We start from the raw sequence: 6,229 nt of genomic DNA, 5'->3' as shown, positions 1-6,229 counted from the left end.
ATAGTATGTATTATATGGGAATATCAATTATATATGTATGTGGCATGTATGTATGTGTAATGTGATAGAGTAATCAACACTGTCTATACATAGTATTTCAACAATTTACTCAGTCAATTGTTTGTTTTCACTTGTTTTCTTTAAAGGTTTTGTCTATCGATTATTTTCCCTTAACTTTAATGATCGGGACAGTGATGATAAGATGTAGATAACCTGTGCAAAAGGTTATATTATAATCGTATCGCAAACTAAATATTTAAATAAACCTAACGAATACCCTTATGCATCGTTACTGCCCCAAGTATTGAAGATTTTAACAAAATGGAATTTAATTTAATAATTATTTCGAAAAACGTTAACAAAAGAGAAAAGGTTTATAATAATATATCTATTTATAAGCATTTAAGTATTTACATGAATTACGGAATAGAGATCAAGTTTAAGTGAAAGATCATAAGTACTTCTTGAAATCTACATAACAAGCTTCATCGTAATAGTTTATTCATATTAATAAAGCTTTTGTTGGCTTGACCTTAACTTGATATGGCAGAAAAAAAAATCTTGCTTTTTTTGTTGATAAAGACTTAAACACTTTTCATTTTTCGTATCGAGTATCAACGCAATCCCTTTACTCTATTCTAAGCATCTACGTTGTCGATATATTTTTATACCATGTATATATGAAATAGACATAGTATATTAAGTTTAGTCCCAAGTTTGTAACGTAAATATTGATGTTACGATAAAAAATTTGGTATAGTTGTTCTTAAAATCACCTAATTAGTCGATTTTCCGTAAAAAGATATCAGATGCAATTTTTATAGCGTACTCAGGACGTAAAAAGTGAGGTCGAGTTCGTAAATCAGCAATATAGATCAATTGGGTCTTAGGCCCGTAGGACCCAACTTGTAAACTGTTAGAGATAGAACAAAAGATTAAATGTAATAATGTTCATTGTGAAAAAATAAACAACTTTTATTTAAAAAATTTGTTTGTAAACATCACTGTTTACCAACGAGGACGTTCATTAGGTACAAATTTTATAGTATGTATTATATGGGAATATCAGTTATGTGGATGTGGCTATTTAGAAGTGGATATCTTTTTTTATTTACGTGACGTCAAAAAACAAACGATTGCGTCATCAACACTATCTATACATGGTATTTCAATAATAAATTCAATCAATTGTTTGTTTTTTTACTTGTTAATATATGATTTTAGTGCTTTGTGGTTCTGACGCAGTGTTAGCAACCATACGTATTATACTATACCTACAGTAAACATGCTATAATTATAGTAGGCATACTATACTTATAATAGACATACTATAATTATAGTAGACATACTTTAATCACACTCACTTATACATACATATACTCTATATAAACTATAAATATACTAAATTGGGTTTACTATAATCGTTAAATATAATACCTTATATATATGTAATATATATCAAGGTATACTAAGTTTAGTCCGAAGTTTGTAACGCTTAAAAATATTGATGCTACGAACAAAATTTTGGTATAGGTGTTCATAAAATCACTTTATTAGTCCATTCCCGGTTGCCCGTCTGTCCGTCTGTATGACAACACGATAATTTAAAAACGAAAAATATCAAGCCGAAATTTTTACAGCCTGCTCAGGGCGAAAAAGTGAGTTCGTAAATGAGCAACAAAGGTCAATTGGGTTTTTCAAACTGTTAGATATGGAACAAAAGTTTGAATGTAAAAAATGTTCCTTATAAAAAAGTTAAAAAACTTTTATTTAAAGCACTGATTTTCAGCACTTTCTATCCAAGGTATTTCAACAATTAACTCAGTCCATTGTTTGTTTTCACTTGTTTTATCATATTTTTAGTTTTTAACAGTACCTAAAGAAATTTTTTCAAAAGAATTAAAAAACTTTATTTTTATTTTGGTTTTTTATTTGAAACAGTTACTTAAATTTTGATTTAGCGCCCCCTAGCGTTTGCTTTATCAATTACTTAAAACTTCACTTCTATGGAGAAAGGTCAACGTCAAATATGTATATTATGTAAGCACATAAGTACCTAAGTTGTTACCCATATAAAGGCTATAAGTAAAGTTTGTTAAATAAATATTTATAAAATAACATAGCCTCGATTGTTTACCATATTCTTAGTCGAAAGGAGATTTATTTTTGTTAAACATAAAATTTAATTTATTTTCTGAAAAAATATGTTGTAACTTTTTTAAGAATATAATAAAGATATTTTCGATCCCCGGTTCTATCATAAATCTCTGTTTATACCAATACTCATGAAATTTCTAGCAAAGAAAACTATTTACGTAGCTAGGAGGAAGTAAAAGTGAGCTGTGTCCATCCTAAAAATTTATTATTAGTTATTGGAAATATATGTAGTTATCTTCTTGTTCGACAGAAGTGAAATGTCTTACGCATTAAAAAAATATAATTTATCAAAGTAAAAATACAAGGGAAAAGTAAATACTGAAAAGGAGATGTTATTTTATTTAATGAATATATATATAGTTTAAAATATTTTTTAAGTAATCAATAATTATCTGAAATATCGATAACCAACCGCCTACACGGTATAAAATGTATGGTGTTAACTACAATGCTGATATGATATAGAGACAGATACTGTAGTATCTATGTTAGCATAAGTAATATAACAGTATGGAAGTTTAGTAGTTTACATAGCGACTTCAACACTTGAGGCCCATTATTGGAAACATTTGAGCCGGTCTAGATTTTAATGAGCTCCGACTGTTAAAGTGGCTATGTAGACTACTGGACTTGTTTCTTTCTAAGATTTTATTTAACGCAGTGGGATTTTTATTTTTGATACACTACTCGATTGGTTTGGTTAATTTTTTTTTATTAACATTTACTATTTCGCGCCAAAAATCTGCCATTTTGTCTTCCTTTTCAAACGCCTATCTAAGGACATCCAGAATTCATAGACGAACATAACGATACCTTAACTGTCGAAATCTATTGAGCCGTTTTGTAGATACCAGGTAATTTACAAGCAAATATACATACATATATACATACATACAAGGACGCGCGAAAAACATTACCACTCCTCGACAGTCGGGTACTATAAATATATAACAAACTAGTACCTACTCATCATCGTATTTTCAATAAACAGGCGGATAACGGCCAGTTGTGCTATAAAACCGAAAATTCTTCACAATCTCGAACAATAAAAACAAAAAATTCAAACTTGAAATATTAATTATCCTTAGAATACACTCAGAAAAATTGGTCCTAAATGTATTTTTTTTTTAATTTCTTACAAAATGTTTTAGTAATTTTATAAGAAACAACTTCCTTATTGACTGTCTCCATCTATCTCTTACCAATTACGAAATCAAGTTTTCATAATCCACTTCTGGTTGGAAACGGATTAACTCATAAGATATTTCCAGTTCCAAACTAAACGACATATTTTGAATTATAAAAGGAGTGAGTAGATGGTCCAAGACACCCAGTCTAAGAAAAATACTTGTCTTGATTTGTAATATAATATTGAATCTCTATATATTATAAATGTGAAAGTAAGCATGTTTGTTTGTTTGTTTGTTTATTACACTTTCAAGCTAAAACTAGAGAATGGTTTATAATGAAACTGTACAGCAATTTATATCATACTTTAGAATAACACATGAGATATAATTTATAAATATATATTATTAAAAAATTAAAAAATAAAAATTATTTTAATTTGACATTACCATAAATTACAGATTTCCGTAAAAATGGTCAATATAAAATTTTTCACGGCCATCTTTTCTGATAAACTCAATGAATAATTACTACTATTATACATTTAAAAAAATAAAAAACCATACAAATACATATATTTTACCTGTGTAAAACAATCCTTACCATTATTTCGAGTGTTATAGAAAGGAGATAAGCGAGAGCAATCTTTAACTTTAAGCCCAGCGAAGCGGGTGAGTATCACTCTAGTAAATTTATAAATTATATTATGTAAAATTGAAAAGTTCCATTAACAAACGGTTGAGTACAAGGACAACAATATATTATACAATTTTCATGTAAAGTATACTTTATAACATATAAATTGTCTTTTATATCATATTATCTGTTTTTTATTAGTATGATGAAGATTTATGAACTTGTGCAGAAAAATAGAAAATAGTCGATGTCTAGTTTATAGAGAGCAAAATTTGTCATTCGTAGATAATGTGATTAGGTTTGTGAGAATGATCCTTAAACTTTAAACTCTAAATACACAAACCCGTGTGTTCTATATTAAGATATGAAATAGTAGTTTTTTGATATGCAATAAAAATTGAAAAACGTTCTTATTTTATTTCTGATACAAACTACACAACTTTAATGGAAAAACTTTCGGTAGTATTTTCCAGTTTAACCATTTCTATGAATAACATTAAAGTAGGGTTGGAATTTTTTTCGTTTTTCTATCTTGACGTCACACTAATTTACTTTTGTAGATACTCACAATACATACAAAAATAATTGCTTATAAGAAGTATAAGTGATAGATTTAAAAAAATTTCATTATATATATGAAATATATTTCAAGTTAAAATAATTTTTAAGCGTCACACAAGTTAGTAAAGCTAAACAAAATTTTGGTATAGGTTATCATAAAATTAATCACTTAAATAGTTCGTTTCTGTTTATCCGTCTGTCTGTCCGTCCTTCAACACGATAACTTAAAAACGAAAGCAGATTTCAAGCTCAAATTTTTATAGCAAGTTCAGGAGGTAAAAAATGAGTTTGAGTTCGTAAATGAGCAGCATAGGTAAATGGGTTCTAGCGTCCATAGAACCAATCTCTAACGGTTTAACGTAAGTCAAACTCTAAAAAAATGGTAAATCGTAACTAAAAACTTTTTCAAAAATCTACTCTACTAAATCTACGCGATCTAAATCTACAGCTTTACATCGCGTTTTGCAATTTTAGTTTTTTTTGTTTTTTTTTTTGTAAGATTTGATTGGTGTATTATATTCCCTTTTGAGCTCGGAAACTGCAAGTATTTTATTTCAATTTAATTTAAATAATTTTCTTTTAGATTGGATTTTCACTTTTAATTTTTATGTAGGAATATATATTTAATAGTTTTTAAAAACTTTTTCATCTTATTTCGTCTTATTCAAGGCCAACATTTCAAAATACAAAGTACCTACATTTTGAAAGCACACAGTTTAATTTAAATAGTTCAATCTTTTAATTCTAATTTAAAATAACTTATATTTAGCAAAAATTTAAATTCGAATCAATTAAATTGTACTATTAGGCTCGAAAACACACTTTAAATTTCAAAAAGTTGGCCTCGATAAAACGCATCAAGTATAGTTAATTTACGAGACAAAAAGTTTTTAAATGCTTTAAACGGTCCTTTACAATTGGCTATTTTTGGGCTACTTGAGCCCCACTTATAGGTGCTTTTTGAAGAAACTTTTTTGCCAACACTGGTTTTCAATGTTTCAATCTTACACATTCTATAAAGTTTTTCCCTGGTGTGTAACATGTAACGATTACATGTTGAAAAAAGTATTTTCAGGTAAAATCGGTGGGTGAGATTTTAAGTACATCAGGGTGTAAAAAAGGTAAATTATGATGTTGTACCATGGTCATCCATCATGTATCATTTTTCACATTGTTTTTATCGATAAGTAAATACTTAAAGTCTCGGAAAAAAACCTAGTGTTGAAGAATAATAATGCTATAAAGACCATTTTAATTGTGATATTTTAATGTATGGATTAAAAAAAAAACAATTAATGTAAATTTTGGTTCTAATTATCACTACCTCCCCTAGACACAGTGCTTTGTTCTGTGTACTTTGTCTACAATTTTACTACGAATTAAGGCAGTAGTCTAACACACCAATTTTATTATATTTTTTACATCGTGCCATTTATTTTCGATCCAACTAATGATGATCTCTAGAAGATAGTAAAATTATAACAAATTATATTCATTATTGTTACTCTTGTTATTTGGATAATAATTTCTAGCAAGTAATCGTAATAAAATTGAATTTATTTAATAATTTAGAATGTAAAAAACCTATATAAACATAGTGGGTATAATTCAAGCATACAAATAGGTAGAGAATAATGCCATCTCTCTAGAAAATTTACAAATTTATGGGATATTTTCCATATCAAAAGAAAAATTACAATGTTATAATTCAATTTATATTTTTCAACAATTTATACAATCAAAAGCT

The sequence above is a fragment of the Chrysoperla carnea genome, chromosome 2 (assembly GCF_905475395.1).
Source record: "Chrysoperla carnea chromosome 2, inChrCarn1.1, whole genome shotgun sequence".
NCBI classification, from domain to species: domain Eukaryota; kingdom Metazoa; phylum Arthropoda; class Insecta; order Neuroptera; family Chrysopidae; genus Chrysoperla; species Chrysoperla carnea.
Note: the sequence above shows the minus strand (reverse complement) of the source record.